The sequence below is a fragment of the Photinus pyralis genome, unplaced genomic scaffold (assembly GCF_008802855.1).
Source record: "Photinus pyralis isolate 1611_PpyrPB1 unplaced genomic scaffold, Ppyr1.3 Ppyr1.4_LG1, whole genome shotgun sequence".
In the NCBI taxonomy this organism is placed as follows: domain Eukaryota; kingdom Metazoa; phylum Arthropoda; class Insecta; order Coleoptera; family Lampyridae; genus Photinus; species Photinus pyralis.
The window spans coordinates 59,512,509-59,531,329 of NW_022170249.1; the positions used below are offsets into that span (position 1 = coordinate 59,512,509).

Consider the following 18,821-nt stretch of genomic DNA (forward strand, 5'->3'; position numbering starts at 1 on the left):
CCTGTTGGTCTAAATTTTCACCAACAATTCAAAACCAGATCAAGGTCATAGCATTGTTTAAAATGAATACACAAAGGTCATATGGATATTTGAAAATCACTGCGGTGTCGCTTCTGACGTTCTACTGTGGTTATATTTGGGTTAAACAAATCAAACCTTTGAATAAACAAAGATCAAAGTCAGTACAACGTCTATAGGCAACTCACAATACATTCCATCAGTGGTAACACGACCGAATGGTATCGTTGTCGATGTCGAACTTTTTCTAGTCTGAATATACAAGAAATATACGTAAATATCCCTTATTGATTTTGAGCTCATTCATCCTTGAAAAACCCTTCCTTTTCGAGAACTTAAAAAAATCTATGAAAAAGTTATTGAGAATCAACTTGTTTGTGGAGCGATTTTTTGAAATTTCACCGGTGGCAAAAGTTGGGCATATGTGCAGGAACGAACATTCCCATTGGTGGTGTGATATTTTTGACCTTTTAATGCGACATTTTTCCAATAAAGTAAAAGGTGCTCACAAAGGGAAAATGAATTGAAACGTTTCAAAAAACTCAATAATAGATAGGTACGTACGTGCTGCCCATAATACTTATCTAAAAGTTACTAAAAACTCAATATGTTATGATCCTAAATTCTCTTGAAATTTCATCAATACGAAGAAAAACTGCTCCAGCAAAACGCATAACGGAGATATTTCGTTTACTACTCCTGCTGAAATAGTTTCCATGAATATTAGTCTCTCGGAGTTATCAGATCACTATCTGCCATTAAAAGCTCAAGACACACGGCGCAGCAAAGTATGACCAGCGGAGTACCTATAGTCTTTTAGTTAAACAGTTTAAGTAAAGTGAAAGTATTGAAGGATACCTACTTCAAAGTTGCATGTAATACCTAATCCCACAAAAATCAAAAATTACAGGAGGCTAAGTACAATTCCTTCAAGAAATGGTGCCAAGAAAAAAAACCGTTTCAAATTGTTATGAGATCAGTACCTAGTTGTTCTTGCATATTTCGTCCATCGAAATGCAAAATTGAAATCTCCTAACAGTTATGGACCACATATTTGATGTTGCGGTCGACGCTTAATTTAAATAACTGCACTTTTTGAATTACACTAAATTACTAGCGTTTTTGAAAAGTAAAAAATGTTGGTCATCGAGCAAGAAAATCTAATCTGTTTCGCAGAGAAGGCATGAACCGATTCTTAACTGAAGCTCCAGATAATAAGTTTTAATGCTCAAGGTATGATGATGTGAGTAACGGAAGCTTGTTAATAGGGCTTAATACTTTTACTTTTTTTGTAGATTTCAAATTAAATGTTATAAGAAAGTATACAGGAAGTTTAAATTAGGGTGTAATTTACAAACGGTTCCATCTGTGTCAATATGAGTAGATATAAAAATAAAGGCAAAATAATAATAATAATAATAATACGAGTGGGTTGTTTCTGAGAAGAAGGAGTATTGTGTTTTTTAACTGTGCTAGGGCGTGTAACTTTATTGGATGGACCTGTCTTTGTAGTGCATGTTGCGTTACTTGTGTTTATGGTGTTTCTTTGTTCTTGAGGTTGTATTTGTGAGGTTGCTTGGGTTATTGATGGAGATATTACAGTATTTTGTGAGCTAGTAGTGCTGTATAGGTTTTTGCGTTTGGGTTGAATACAAGTGGGTTGTGATAACGTGGTGTGCTTCGGTGAAGAAGGAGTTATGTGTTTTTTAATTGTGCTAGGGCGTGTAACTTTATTGGGTGGACCTGTCTTTGTAGTGCATGTTGCGTTAGTTGTATTTATGGTGTTTCTTTGTTCTTGAGGTTGTATTTGAGAGGTTGCTTGGGTTTTTGCTGGAGATATTTTAGTATGTTGTGAGCCTGTAGTTCTGTTAAGGTTTTTGCGTTTCGGTTGAATACGAGTGGGTTGTGAAAATGTGGTGTGTTTCTGTGAAGAAGGAGTTTTGTGTTTTTTAAATGTGCTAGGGCGTGTAACTTTATTGGATGGACCTGTCTTTGTAGTGCATGTTGCGTTACTTGTATTTATGGCGTTTCTTTGTTCTTGAAGTTGTATTTCTGTTGTTGCATGGGTTATTGGTGGAGACATTACAGTATTTTGTGAGCCTGTAGTGCTGTTAAGGTTGTTGCGTTTGGGTTGAGTACGAGTGGGTTGTGTTTGTGATAACGTGGTGTGTTTCTGAGAAGAAAGAGTATTGTGTTTTTTAGCTGTGCTAGGCCGTGTGGGTGAGGGCGTGTTTGTAGTGCGTGTTGCGTTACTTGTATTTATTGCGTTTGTTTGTTCAGGAAGTTGTGTTTGTGTGGTTGGTTGAGTTAAGTTTGGAAATATTACAGTATGTTGTGTGTCATGTTGTGAGTCTAAAGTGCTGTTTAGGCTTTTACGTTTGGGTTGAATACTAATGGGTGGTGATAATGTGGTTTGCTTCAGAGGTGAATCTCTGATTGTAGTATATGTTGTATCATTTGTTGTACTTGTTTGTTCAGTAAGTTGTATTTGTGTGTTTGTTTGGGTTAGAGGTGGAGATATTACAGTATGTTGTGTAGGTACCGTGTTGTGAGCGAGTACTGTTGTTTACATGTATACGTTGTGGATCATTTCTGTATGTAGTATCTTGTGTTATGTTTAGAAATTTACGAACAATATGGCATGTGTTGATAATGACTGCTTTTTGTAAATGTTTGTATGTGTTTTTGTCTAAACCTAATAGTTTAAATTGTGGTGTATTGTCTTTGGTATAACTCCAGTAGCACTAAGAATAATGGGAACTATAACAGTAGATTTCATTCTCCATTGCGTCTTAAGCTCGATAGCTATATCGGTGTATTTGCGGTGTTTTTCTGCATGTGTTTTAGTTAAGTTGTTAGTGTTTGGGATGGCAATGTCTATAATACAAATGGATTTTTGTGTTTTATCTATAAGTGTAATGTCTGGTCTATTATTGTGGATAGTTTTGTCTGTGAGTAGTGTCCTGTCCCAATATAATTTGTGTGTGTTGTTTTCGAGTATGATCTGTGGCGTGTATTTGTAGTATGGTGTCGTATCTGTTATGAGAATGTGTTTAAGTGCTAATTTTTGATGTATGATTTTAGCTACCTGATCGTGTCGATGTTTGTATTCAGTTTGTGCAAGTCGTGTGCATGCCGATATTATATGTTCGATTGTTTCTGATGTTTGTGAACAAAGTCGACAAGAATCATTTGTCACTGTTTTATCTTTATGTATGTGTTTTTTATAGTTGCGTGTGTTAATGACCTGGTCTTGTATTGCTAACATGAAACCCTCAGTCTCCGGGAAGACATCACATTCAGACAACCAACTGTGCGTTGCTATAGAGTCAACACAATCCTGGCCAACCTCTTGTGGAAATCGTCCATGTAAAGGCTTTTGGTTCCATGTCTGTATGTTATTTGTGATGTATGTAAGTTTGGATGTGGGTGGGAGTACATTAGTTTCGTGTAGGTTAAGTGGTGTGTAAGATTTGTCTGCATATGTTACTGTTTTGTGTAAGACTGAAGTATCTGATTTGTTATAAAAGTATTGTCGTAAATTGTGTATTTGTGTTTGGTGTAATAGTTTTATATCTGTAAGTCCTCTACCTCCTTCCGAACGAGGAAGGTAAAGTCGTATAGTGGAGGAGTGAGGGTGATGTATATGGTGTTTTGTTAATAGTGTACGTGTGTTTCTCTGTATTTGTTCTAAATCTGTATTTGTCCAACGTATAATCCCGAAAGAGTATGTAAGCACTGGTATGGCATAAGTGTTAATAGCTTTGATTGTATTTCTACCGTGTAATTTTGTTTTAAGTATACTGCGTACTCTTTGTAGGTATTGTGTGATAAGTGTTTGTTTTATACTCGTATGTTTAATATGTGTATTTTGCTGAAAACCAAGATACTTATAAGTTTCATTCTCGTCCATGGAATTTATTAAATTACCCTGTTCTAGCTCATAATCTAAAAGTTGTCTTTTACCAGCTGTGATGTGTTGTGTTTTACATTTATCAATTCCAAAGTCCATTTGTATGTCACGTGAGAATGTTTCGGTAATGTGTAGAAGGTGATTAAGTTTTATGCTTGTGGAAGAGTATAATTTAAGATCGTCCATGTAAAACAGGTGTGTAATGTTGTGATGTATTTCGTGGTTGTGCTTAATATTGTACCCAAAGTTAGTAGTGTTTAACAAATATGAAAGTGGATTAAGAGCAAGACAAAACCAAAGCGGACTTAAAGAATCGCCTTGAAAAATGCCTCTTTTAATTTGTATTGGGTCAGTAATAAGTTTTGTGTCGTTTAGTGTAAGTGTTAACGTAGTGTTCCAACATGACATTATGTAATTGAGGAATTGTGTAATATTGTTGCTGACTTTGTATATTGAGAGTACTTGTTGTAACCAAGAGTGTGGTACTGAATCGAATGCTTTTTTGTAATCAATGTATGCAGTGTGTATGTTTCGTTTGTTATGTCTGGATTGTTCAAGTATTACAGAATCTATAATGAGTTGCTCTTTACAGCCTCTGGAACACTTGGTACACCCTTTTTGTTCTTCGTATAAAATGTTGTTATCAGTACAGTGTTGGTATATTTTGTTGGTAATGCATGATGTAAGGATTTTGTATATTGTAGGAAGGCATGTAATTGGTCTATATTTAGATGGGTCTTGTGTATTGTTGTCTTTTGGGAGCATGTAAGTGATACCTTGTGTAAAGAATGCAGGAGTGCGATCTGGTGAATTAAGAAGTTCAGTAAATTGTTGCGCAAGGTAAGAGTGAGTGTAGGTAAAATATTTCCACCAAAAGTTGTGAATGTTATCAATGCCTGGACTTTTCCAGTTATGTAAGTGATTAATAGTTTGAATGATGTACACAACCGAAACGCAAAAACCTTAACAGCACCACAGGCTCACAAAATACTGCAATATCTCCACCAAAAACCCAAGCAACCTCACAAATACGACCTCAGGAACAAAGAAACACCATAAATACAATTAAAAAACACAAAACTCCTTCTTCACAGAAACACACCACGTTATCACAACCCACTCGTATTCAACCCAAACGCAAAGCCAAAGAAACACTTACACAATAAACTCCATTTAATAAAATTACAGGAATTATTATAATGATTTTTTTTGTTTTGTTTTCCTCTTTCCTGATAGCGTTGGCTATTGTGCCCATCAATAGGTATGTTGGTAAGTACGAATTACATTATCCCTAGATGTCCAATGTACGTGTGATTTTTATTTTTTTTTTTTTTAAGGACCCTACATAACTTCACCAGACACAGACACAGACACTAATCGTTACTTGATTTTAATCCGTGCGATTAGTTAACCAGGCTAGACCTGAGTTCTCACAAGATACACCGACCATAATAATAGGTAATAATAATTATAATAATAATAAGCATAATATCTATGATATAGGTAGGTACATATAAGCATTCATACAGTCTTTTTACTTGGGACAAATACAAAGGAAGATATTATAAATAATTTCTTTATTTTTAATTCAGATTTACGTTAAATTTGCATTGTCCTATAAATGAAGAGAAAGGATCGCTTAGTTCTTTTTGTGTTTCACCGTATTCAAATACTGCGCTATTTTGCCCAACCGTTGGGGTCCAAATTCGTGACTCGCCTTTGGGATCTCCGTAACGGTGAGAGATGCAGTGTAGGTTAAATGGTGTCAAAGTTGCTTCATTTGTGACTCAAAAACAAAAATTTAAAAGTAATTGAGATATCACCGAAAAACTGAAAATGTCAAATGTTGTTTTCATTTTTCCTAGATTAAACAGTAGTTAAACGGTAAATCTGTTATCAGAATTTCTACAACGCGCTAGATGTAGAAGCTACAGGCATTGTTTAAATAAAACAATGCTACAGGCTTCTGGATACTTTTTTATTTCTTATTGGCGCCATATTAGATTTTTACAGAAATAGAGGACAAAAAAGAAAAATAATGACGTGTAACACCATATAAATACTTGAATATAAATTTAGAAGAAAAATTTCAAAATCAAATGTTTTACATTCATTTCCTCATTCATTTCTCAACAAACATCCACGGGTAACTAGATCTTGCCGAATCAAGATGTAGCCTGTAGCTTCTTACATCTAGCGTGTTATGAGAATTCTGATAAGAGAAATTCTGATTCCGATTCTCCGAAAAAAGTAAATAAAATATTTCTGGGGTAAACAGAACGTCTCGCATAGTCCCTTTCGAGTACACCCGGTAATTTCCTCGCGTATGTAGATAGAAATTATTACTTTCACAAATCACACACTTCTGGTGTCATTCAAATCGTTACCTACCTATATAATAATCTACGTGATGGGTAATTAAATTTTTTAACATTCCAGTAATGCATTTTGAAAATCGTGTTAACAAGAATTGATTCACGTTTTGAACACAATCGATTGCAATTTTGTAATTTATTTCAAAATGTCCATTTGAAATAAGTGCTAAGAATACTTTACTAGAATAATAAAAATAATAAAATGCGTAATAAACATTGATTCATAATTCAGTATGAGTACAACATTTTAAGGCGATTTCTAATTCAGCAATTTTAAATAGTTGGTCACATGATGAATTCAATAGATAGTTAGATCACGAGCGTATAAAGACTATATTCTAACAATCTTCATGTTTTAAAATCATGAAATCGAAATTTTCCTCTTCAGATGACGATCTGAGGATAACCATTTACAAATTATAATTTTCCTCACTCGTCAGTCTCGTAGGACTAGGTATAAATAAGCAAAATGTAAGATTGAAGAAAAGAAACCTGCCAGGTTCCTTCGATTTTCCTTGTCCAAGCGGTAGACGCGAAGAGAACTCGAAAAATCTGTGTATGGACCAAGGCGGACAGAGATATCTACGGAAAGGCACAATAAGCGCTTACATAAACAAACTAGTCTTTTTCTTTAGTTTGTCTTGAAAATTAGAACTTTTGGTGCAAAAAATCACTTTATACCTACAAATAATGGAGCAAAGTATCAATCGTTTGTATAAAATTTTTGGAAATTTTTATAAAAAATGAGAATACCGTTTTAGTCTTATGTACTTTTATACGCACCACTATACAGTTTTTAATCAATCTTCGATGGTAAAACTCTATAAGCCTATTGCTACAACAAGATAATGGCTACCTACTTTTATTGTTAAAATTTGCAATTTGTATACAATATTTTAGACATTTGTGAAATAAAATGCGCTATAGAAATCAAACAATTTTATCGGGTTGATGCTCAAGTGGATCGCTGTTCTAGATTTGCTATATTGGCCCTACTTTCTTTGTTAGGTACCAAAAGCCTTATCACACCATTCTAACTAGACATATAAGTAAAACAATAGATTTTGGTCATCGCACGCTTAACGATATGCTTATTAAGTAAATCGAAACAAGCTTCATTTTTTCGCACGATAAACGCGTAGGTAAGTGCAACAATTAGTGACGCTTTCGTTTTCTCTATTAATTATATACACGTTTTCAAATAAACATATCTATGTCCATTACATGACATTGACTTTCTTCCTAAATTAATTACTCCTTCCGGTGGTTACCGCAGTTCATTTACTTCTGAATTTACTTTATATGTAAAAAATGACGTATAATATTTTCACTCAAGATAGTTTTGTTTTGGGAGTACATACCTATATATTTCAAACATTTTAAGATGGAAAATTCATCTTTCTCGTAATAATTAGAAATAATAATGACCAATATCAATATATACCAATACAGGAAAAAGCAGAAAATCTAATTCCTGGGCTCAAAGATAATAATTTATTTGTCATTTTCCTGACGACAGTTTTGCGACAAAAATATTTACTTTTTAGTTGAATTAATAGACACGATATCATATTCAACGAACAGCGAGAATTGAAAAAGCCTTTATCGTGACGTACAAATTAATTTCACTCGATTTAAAGGGTATAACACGTTTTAAAAAATCGAAGCTCTTAAACAGTCACCATTTTAAAATGGACAAGTTTCTAAATAATACAATGGTTCGTCAACTTCGATAGTACGTTACTCCATCGGGACCCGTTCAGATATGCATCGCTCTTTGTTCGGGGTGTCCCTAAACATAGTTTTACTAAAGATATTTTAATAGGTTTGAATGAGTAGGCTAAGGCGCTTTTTAACTGTAAGGGCAGTTAAAGCGATCAAAGGGTAGTGAAACAGATTATTGTACATTCGTATGACATCTGTTATTCTTATTTCAAATAGGACGCGGAGCACGAGATAAAATGAAGTTCAGAACATAATAGAAATCTGTTTCTATGGAAACGACGTTTGCTATTTTTAACGTCTAAATTAAATTCAGAATGATCAGAAGCTTTACAATGTTTTATATGGCTTCTGATATAAAATAAAGTTTTGTATTATATATTGTCTGTGGTATTATACACTAGCCATCTCGTGAAACACATCTTAAAAATCCAATGGCAAAACAAATGTTACAACTAAGAATAGAAGCGACCCTGTCGTTCGAGATTTTCCCAAGCACCTATTTCAATAGGCGTTGAAACTGGATTACAACTCGACATTCTAAACCGATCAAGAATTGTACGAGTGTAGGTTTCCTGGGAAATAAAAATTGAACCATCGCCCAACTTTTTCCTGGAAAGTGTCATTGAGCACAGCAATAAATTTTTGCAAATCTTTATCACTTTGATTAAGGTCACATTTACTCAAAAAATTGGTGTACGTCTTATATCAGCATCTATTGGCGCAGTCGATAAATGCTTTTTCTCAATTGACACATCCTGTCAGTTCCATCATCGTAACCTTCTGGTTGGTTCATGAAGCGCACACACAGTCAACAGAGAACGCACTGAGTCCCATCTGACGGTAGGACTGAAAGTTTAAGTGAAATCAATCCTTTCACGTTGCAGATCGCCTTTGGCTACTATACGCGACTAGTAACGCTCCACTGAACCAACAACATTGTACTTGACCTTTTACACCCACCGACAGTCAATCACCTTCTTATCAGCCTGTCCAGAAATTATGGGCCATTTCCAATTCAAACCTACTTTAGTGGGGAAAACACCTCAAAAGTGGAAAACCAATTACGGTTCGTGGTCATGTGCCGCGCTGCACCAAAATCTACAATCCAAAAATTTGGGGAAGTCCATAGATTTGACGATATCCGATTGGCTAACAAACACAGACCCTTCCTGCCTCTTCTCAGACTTGGACTGCTTGGAATTCTTACAGTTCCGCTTATAATGGCCTAGCTCGCCACATTTGAAACATTGAGTTGAAAGCGAGGTTGAAAGAGCCCTTAATTTTCAGTCTCCTTACGAACGAGCGATAAATGATAGTACTCGAGACCGAAAGTCCACAGGAACGCTGAACTGGTATTAGGGGATGTAAAGTCCTGAATTTTATAGAACCAAAATTTGAAGGCTCATTTTTGGTCACATTAACGGTTAGAATAAAATGTCGAGGCTAGTCGCATAACCGAATTCTGTTTATGCCCAACGTGATAAATTTTTGGTTTATGCGTGTAAGATCGTAAGCTAGCAAAAGTGTTTTGTTAAAAAAAACTGGTTTATTCTATAATATAATCTATAAAAGGGTGTCATAAAAAACTTTCGTGTTCCAGTTAATAGTATATTATTATACGAGCATGTTATGACGCTTATTATTCACGAGTAAACCGAGTGAATAAGGGCCATAACATGCGAGTGCAATACTATACTTTATCTACGACTATTACTTCAATTAGATTAATATTTTATTAGCATTTACATTACAATAAATACGCGCAAAAATAACTGAAATGAAAACAAAGTAAGCAGGATTTAATTCTAAAGGAAAGATTTCTTATTTAACATCGAATTATGGCGGAGTAAGTTCTGTGGTAGATCTTGAAAAATTAACTGTCATGGTACCGTAATTAACAAATGTTATAGAATTTGGTTGCAAATTGGTTTGAGCATGGGTCTCAAAATGTGCATTTGCATTTAATACGTTAGTACCTACTACAAGATGTTCCGGATGATGATGCTACAGGTTGTGGAGCGATATTGGAAGTAGAAATCCCAGAGTTTGAAATTTTTTTAGCGGTATCCAACTTATTTGTCAAGGAAGTATCAACGTATCCTTCGGCTACGCCTGTTGATTTCCAGCCACCGTGTCGTTTCAAAGCCATGATGTCTCCACCAGCATCAATTAGGATTGTTGCGGATGTTCTACGGAAACAGTGACCGCTGTATAAATCCGTGTTCGTAATTCTCAAAAAGGTAGCAATATCTTTGGGCATTTTCGCAAATTTGTTAATTCCAATTTTTTGGCTTGTGCTTTTTCCCTTTTGGAAATTTAAAAAAAAGAAGGGGGATTGAACGGTAGGTGGGCGCAATTTCGCATATTTCTTGTATATATCAAAGAATTGACCCGTGACTGTAAACGTTCGGACAATTTTAGTTTTAGGTATTGTGATAATAACTCCCCGTTCAAAATCTTTAATATCCTCGACTTAAACTAAGAACCGTACTAAGAAACGTCAGAAACCTTTGTTGCAAGATATACTTCGTCAGGTGCATTATATTCAAAAATGCATTTATCTCCTCGGGGCTGAAGATTTTAGATTTCTTCTTAAGATGTCCATCTGATTTACATTTAAGGAAAGTACGTAGTTTGGAATATTTATCAATTTCCACTCCATCATGAAGATTTAATGTAGTTCGTAACATCGAATAGAATGTCCACAGTGAAGAGGAAGAATACTTTTTAGATAACTCTTCGAAGTATACAAGAAGAATATTTTCAGATAAATAAGATGATAGCTTTTTTTGACGTCTCCATTCCATAAACTTTCCATATACGTGTTCGTACTTCGTTCGAGACTTTTCGGGCAATAAATTTGAACACACTTCTTCTGCCTGGTGCATAACCTCAGGAGGTGTACCCACGGCCAACGAGTTCATTATTTTCGTTCTCACGATCGAGGTCCATTCCTAACTTATGAATAAGCTAACGGAAAAATTCTAGCGAGAATGATTGTCACGATAATTAACATTTATCTACGACCATTAAATTATGCGCTTATAATATGCCTCTATCTCTATAAATAATACTAGCCATATTGCTTTGCAGTTATGGAATCAAACTTGGGCTATGATTGGTTGCAAACCATTGAATAATATTCATAACTCAATGGTTCCAAAATAGCGCGCTCCTTAAGGTGGATCATCTTCAGTACTTAATTATTATAGTATGAAGAGAATATTTGATTCCCCAAAATCTCAAACAAAACATACACAATAAAAATGTAAAATTATTAATGGTTTGTACGAATAGTCACATATTTTGCCAAATCAATAGAAATTTCTAGTAAAAAGTATAGTTTAGGAATCGGACGTGCTATAAGAATACCTACACTTACTTTTTAGGGAAAAAGCGTTAAAAATAAATAGGTGTAAAATTGAACTTGCTCTCTTGTCAGTAAATTGTGTGAAACAAAAGGGAAAACCTGCGCTAAGTGAATGTTTATACACGTCTATGCTATAATTGCAGATTAAAGAATAATTATCCCGTTCATAATTAAATTATTAAAAGTATTAAAAGTGAGTTTTCACCACATTTGTTAATGCTTGAATGTATGCAAGGAATTGAAACTAGGGCGTGTGCTCATTTTATCTTTTTATCAATAATTGGTATAAAGTTAAAGACATCATTCTCACTCAAAGAGCTCGGCGCCGTTCGGTGTGAATATGGGATAACATATGCAATTTTCGACTCGCCTAAAATCTTAATTTGGCTCGCAAATTGTGCTAATTGCGTGAAATGACTATTTGTGGTACGAATCAGTGATTCGCGCAATGGTTGGTATTATTAAGAGAAAATGACGGTAGGTAGTTACTGGGATTTATGAAATGTTACTTGTTGCGTGAGAAAAACGAAAGCTGAAGAAATTAGGCGTAACAAGCAGATGCTTAACTAATTTTGCTTTTTTTTGTTTTTCATATGTTGATTGGTATTTAATTAGTTAAGTATACCAATAAACTTGTGCAATTTAAATACTGCACGAGGTACATGTTTCCAAATCTGTGGGTAATGGAAGTGGGGCTGCAAAAGAAACTGTAACAGAAACATTTGATTTCGTGAAACTGATGTAGGTCGGGCTCATACTGTATACCAAATTAATAATACATGTATATAATGCATCCAATAATGTCATTTATTTGAATCATGTCAAAGTATAGCTAATTGTTAATTATGTAGCATTCGAACTGTTCTGTTCTGTTCTGGGATTCAAATTAAATAGGCTAATTTTTCAAACATTGATGGTATGATGTGCACAAACTGTAAGAAATTTGGTCATGTGGTCTACATTCGAAACTGGACGTTGTACACAGCGCGAGTTTTTATTAAATGGAAAAAGGATCACTATCACTCTCTATCGGGCCGAAATTATTGCTCTATTTGTGTCATGGAAAGTATTGGACTGGTAGAAGATATTTCACAAAATCGACTTGAGAAAAAAATGTGTGAAGGAAACTTCATCATGCGTGTAATAATACAACGTAACCGTAACCTAAACCATAGTGGGTTATTTTATTAAGAAAAACCCATATCAAAGAATGAGAAAATCAAATAAACCCTTTCATTCAATTCATAAAAAAAATAAATAATAATAATAAATTTCACTCATAAAAGTATGATTTGTTAACGAAATGTCTCCGATGGTTGCATGGATTGCGAAATCTGTGAATGTTTAAGTTGTTAACTACCGAGTCATTTTCGACATTTTTACCATAAATACTAACGATTCCAAATGTTTCCTTCTCTAATTATTTTGTAACGAGATTAAACTATCTGCTTCATGGTCTAAAATAATAAGAGATGTATGAACCCTGTATCTTTAGTATAACCACAAAGTGAATACAATTTATGGTCAATGCCATGTCAAAGAGATGGTAAGCAATCGGCTCGATCTGTAACACTTCTACCAGAATAGTTGCAGTTTTCATACAAAAATTACATTCGAAAGCATTTATTCCAAAACACGATGCAAACCGTAGGTACTTGTTACGAAAAAATGTATAAAGGAGATAAATTGTAGATGACCAAATTTGGTCCAGTTCATTGAAATGATTATTATTAAAAAAAATATGCCCTTTTGAAATATGTGCACCCGAAAGGGATTTTCTTACGAAAACTCCATAAGACTCCAATAGCGGAAGTGTGGTAGACTGAACCTACTTTTGTCGTCTCTTCCTTAATTTGAATCGGCCAAGAATTGTCGAGATTAATTGAACAATAAAACAATTCAATCGATTAATAGAATGTTTCAATATAATATTAATAACTGGGACGCTTAAGGCTCTGCGGTACCCTTGGCGGTACAAATTGTAAATGCTTTTTTTTGATAATAGTTATTTACATAAAAGTCCGGAAAATGATACATTACTGGCGAGCAAATATTGAAGTATGAGACCCCTTTGGGGCCGAGTACTTTAATTTCTGAATCAGGTAATGTCATTTTACTATGACCAGTTTTGTACATAATTTAGAACTTTTGATTAATGTCAATCTGTCAGTGATGACAGGAGTCATTATAAACATTTGGAAATGTCACAAATGCGGCCGGTAAAGTGACAGGTGCGGCCAGTAAAGTGACAAGCGGCAGGAAACGTAGTTTGCTCTGCATCTGTCATGGAAACGAAAATTTCCTGACCGAAAGTAGGCATGAAAATGAAGGTCTCAGGACGATTTTGAGTAAAATAAGTTATACACCAAATGAGAACGTTGATACTAACTCTTTGAAAAAATATTTAAAAAAATCGCGAGATAACTCCGTAAAAAATAATTCTTGGTCGATTTTTCACGAACTTTCTACGGATGTAACTAGGTTACGATTGGATAAATGAAATGGTTACGTCACAAGGTCATGACCTTGCAATTTCACCGATTACAGCTTTAAGTTTTGGACTTTGCTCCAAGAGGTCGTGGTCCCAAGAACTTACAAGAATGTTCGAGTTTAACTTTATAAGTTGGTTTAAAAGATTCTAAGTTTAAGATATTTGAGATACGTTTTAAGTTTTAGGAGAATATTGGAAATACATTTTACAATTACAACTTGCAAATATTTTCGAGTTTAACTTTATACGGAGTGGCCCACTGAAAACAGTCAATGCTAATTTGGCCGCTTAACGACCGTTTTGACAGAAACGCTCGAACACGTCAATTTTAGTTTTGAGGGGGACATCAAAATTAGATAATACTATTTACATAACTTCAACCCTGTGAAGGGGGCGAATGTCACCCCAAACATTTTAAACGGAAATGCGTTTGATACGGATGTTCATTCTGTTTTAAGGACTGTTTTTATTTTTCAAATCCGAACAGTGGCGCGGCGCGGCTCAAGATTACCAGGGTTGCCAATGCTCCTGTATTTTAGTTTTTTTCGATGTATTTATTTATTTTGTAGTTTTCTTTTTTTTTGGTTGTTTTATTTTAGGTGGTGCTAATTTTAGATCTGTTTTGCCTTTTAAGTCTGCATATGCGTACCGCCGCAAATAATAATATGTACCATCAGTAGTACATGTACTGAAGGTTGAGAACCGCTGGTTTATACTACCTATAGCGAAAGGGTGGAAATTGTTTCAATTTTAAAAAAAATTATGAATCTGCCTATGAACCTACTGTTCTCGAAGGTTTTTGGAGGAATGTTAAATTATAAACGTTTGAGTTTTTCGACATACGACATGTTGATCCCACCCACTCCCTTGCGTCGACCACCCGGGGAAGTCTCATCGAAACCGTACCTTGGAAGATGCTCTCGTCGAATCAACTTTTAAATTTTAAATTAAATCTATACATCAACATTAAACCCATTTCCGGTCACTTTAAGTATTAGGCGAAACCCACTCCGCTCAAAAACAGAAATATTAGAACTGAAAAAAAGGACTGCTAAAATAAGAACACCTCTTTTTATTGGTCCTACTATCCAACGCCTATAAGTTGAACTATAATTTATAGGGGATGAACAGCGGTTGCGGTTATTGTAAAAGTAGGTTGTTTTATTAACCTATTGACAATTGGACAAAACAGAAACGTATACAAAGTACCTAATAAGAATCGGACACTTATCAATATTCCTAACAGAAGTTATTTATAGTCACAAATTTCGCAAGCGGGCGCATCTATTGTAAAACAACCTCATTAGGTTAATACTTCCCATCCACGTTCCATTTCAACATCTCTCGTCACATCAAAATGTTTGTTTACGTAAAGGCGTAGGTGACATAAGACAAAATGAAATATTACATTGAAGTCATAAATTAGATGATCACGTACGTAGTGTAATCTTCATTATGTCGAAGAAGTAGGAGTTTGCCCCACTGACGCTGAATCGCGTACTACTACTAGCTATTTACTATCCATGGCGTAGTGGTCATCCAGTTCTTAAGTTGTAGTGCAACGGTGCATTTTATTTAATAAATAATTAACTCAACTTCTCCGAATAGTGATGTTATGGTGATCTTTGGGTTTTACACGTAGTTTTTTAAATAGATCAAAACTGTAAGTAATTCAGTTTAATTTTATCCTAAATCAAATTTGAGGGTGGTTTAATTTGAAGATGAAAAGTCATTTGGCATCATTACTAATCATCACCTCGTGATCTAAATCGTACTGAAACGATTGAGCTCTAGTAATTTCTAATTTATTAATGACTTGAATAATTCCCGCGAATTTAGTATGTAACTGTGTAATTTTTTTTAAATTGTGTTTCAAGGATGTGTCAATCGCTACTATTGGCTTATAAGTTCATGTAAACGGTTAGTTGGAATTTTTATTGGTGTAAAAATCTCACCGTCCGTTATAGCGAGCAATAAACTTTTTTACCCAGATAAAAAATTCGAAATCTAATGTGACAATTTTACAATGGGTGCTTCTATGTGAACTGTTTTTTGTTTAAAGAAAGTACGAATATTTTACGTAGTCGGCAATGAACTCGTCAATTTTCAAATTAGGTTCATATATGCAGAATATCTTTTTATCGCACTTATTATATAAAATCGCATTTTTTAATTCTTAGTGTGTGAAAACAAATATGGCTGTGAAGCCGTTTCTTTTCTGCCGAACGGCACGTACTTTCCCTCGTGGGAAAGTAAAAAAAAACCATTTAACAGGTAGCCCCAAACAGTACATTTATTGCGCCATAATTTGTTTTGGTTGCTCTGATCTTTCATTACTGTATATACCTGTGCTGTCCTGATTAACTAATCGTAAGTTAAGCTAGAGTTATTCCCTTTCCGTTGAATAACATCAAACTGCATAAAATTTCCCTTCAAGCTGCTTCAACTTTCTTTCTTATAATAAATAAGTTAACTTATTTTAATGCAGACATGATACCGTTCGTTATGTTGTAGCGAGACACATGCAATGTTTACTGAAAAATTAGCTAACTCGTGCGTGTATTAGCTCGCGGTACCTACTGAAAAAAAAGGCATTTAATTTCATAAATTTATTTCATTTTGGCGCTTTATTATAATTAAAAAATTGGACAAAAATTAACAGAATGTGCCCAACAATTAGGGCACCAAGAGTATATGAAGTTCAATCAGATGATTTTTGTTGCTTATGAGTTATAACATTTCTAATGTATGCGCGTGAATTTATCCTTCATACAGGGTGTCCCACGATAAATGTCAGCTATATATCTCGAAACGGAGATCTCAGAATAATTTGAAAATGTAACACTATGTACTAATGTCAATAAGAGGAATTCATTCAAGTCCTATATTTAAACGTAGCCGTTCTTGACATTTTAATTTTTATGTCAAAAATGAAGTTTGAAGCCCAAATTGATTATAAATATATACAGCGGGTTCAAAAACATTAAAAATTGAATTGAAAAAACCGTTAAAATGAAGCATTTTTTAAATGAGAAAAATAAGGGTAACTTTGTATGAGGTAAATAGTCTATTTCAAAAATATTCAGTTTTTGAAACACTGGCTATTTATTTAATATTTTACTTATTGTAAAAAGGATATTAAGTACTTATACGGCTTTATTGGTTAGCATTGGTCGTCATGGTGAAAATAAAAAACAAGAACTAAAAAAATGTCACTCTTTCTTACCACTTAAAACAGAATGGTTCGCATGAATGCAAATTTTCATAAATACAAGGTACGCCCGAGAAATAAATACCTGCAATTCAATCTTCTTCAAAGTTGGTATGTATACTGTAAAGAACTTTGCAGTTTATGACTTTGTCTGACCGAGTATTATTTTAATTTTTTCCTGTATTTCTAATTAAAGCAGAAACTTTGTTATTTATGGTAGTTTTTATTGCATATTAAATCATATTACTACAGGATGTGCCGTTAAAATAGCTAGTAGATGTAATTTTCGGTTGAACCGGAAGTATTAAAAGTGACACTAGAGACAATAAATTCTTGATTTTTGTAGAGTATACAACACCAAATTTGAAAAAGTTCGATACAGATGACGGAGATATTTATCTTTGTGGGATTTCAAATATAAAATCGATTATCTGAAACATGTTCGATCAATCACAAGAAGAGGCAAATAGTTCAATGGGAATCTTGTTAATGAGAACCACGTCGATTAAAATTAACTTCAGTTGAACTGCTCTAGTGCTGGATGAATTGAAGTTAAATCATTTTGATATAACCCTATTGTCGTGAATCGTTTATAGCAGCACCAAATTTGCGCCTCTTTTGTACCATAGTACGTATAGAAGGATATAACGTGCTTTACCAACGTGCTTTAGTATACGCTTTTTGATATTGTAATTTTTTTCAAAACTCCTACCCTATAGTATACAGGGAAATAACGGATCAAATTAGTTTTTAAATATCGAAAAAGATATAATGGCATTTTTTATCCGGATGACACAGACGTTCGGTATTTCAATAAATTTAAATAATTTTTTTTCGCGTAAGTGTCTCGATCAATCAAAACTATTACCTACTTGATGAACCAAACAATTTTTTTCAGGCCAAACTATACCCTTTTTGCTGATAATTCAGCTATACATGTTTAAATGTATGAAAAAAATGCGAATAGGTAACATATATCACAGATATACACAAATAACAGATTGCCAACCTTATGCATTTCATGGTAACACATTTAGGTATGCTTAAAAGCGACCTCTATTGAGCAGCTGTATGAACATGTACCTTTCAAAACTGTAAAATTACGCTTATGGATTGATTCATTAGATCCAAAAAATGTAACCCATTAGCGTTAGCGTGTTACGTTAGCTATCTGTGCATGTATTTTAAAGCTGGAAATATACGGGCTGGCTCAATCTTTCCCCAGAATTTCTATTTTCCAGACACTATAAAAATTACTGAATACTGCGCCATATCCAAAAAAATAACGTATTATTTTTATTTTATCTCTTACTCAGATTTAATAATTGTTTGGTTGGATAATTTTATATCTCATGTTGGTTTGGTTACATTTTTATAGGATTTTTTTTATTTATAGAACATGTTTTACTAGATTGATCATCTACATACATGCATGGTGGTAGAACACTCAGATCGATACCATCAACCCTGACAATGAAATTTCTGTAACTGATTCAGGAGTAAGAAAATAGCGTATATACCACAAGACTAAAGTGTATCCTAATCCCTCGGATACTGGCTGCCCGAACAGAAGTTGGCAACAAACTTCACCCTCGGGATTAAATAGCATATATTATATACCAAGGGATGACACATTTTAGTCCTGTGGTATACACGATATTTTTTGTACTCCTGTAGTCAGCTACATAATTTGAAGGAAAAAATTGTTTGTCAAATGT

General features: G+C 34.2%; 1 protein-coding gene across 1 annotated transcript in view; it reads left to right on the forward strand.

Annotated features, from left to right (window-relative positions):
* The first annotated feature begins 15,426 nt into the window (after positions 1-15,426).
* LOC116160359 (mucin-5AC-like) overlaps positions 15,427-18,821 on the forward strand; it is a 32,143-nt gene continuing 28,748 nt past the window's right edge. Inside the window, exon 1 of the mRNA XM_031473547.1 lies at positions 15,427-15,555. The gene's annotated coding sequence lies outside the window, so the exon portion shown is untranslated. The remainder of the gene's footprint in view (positions 15,556-18,821) is intronic.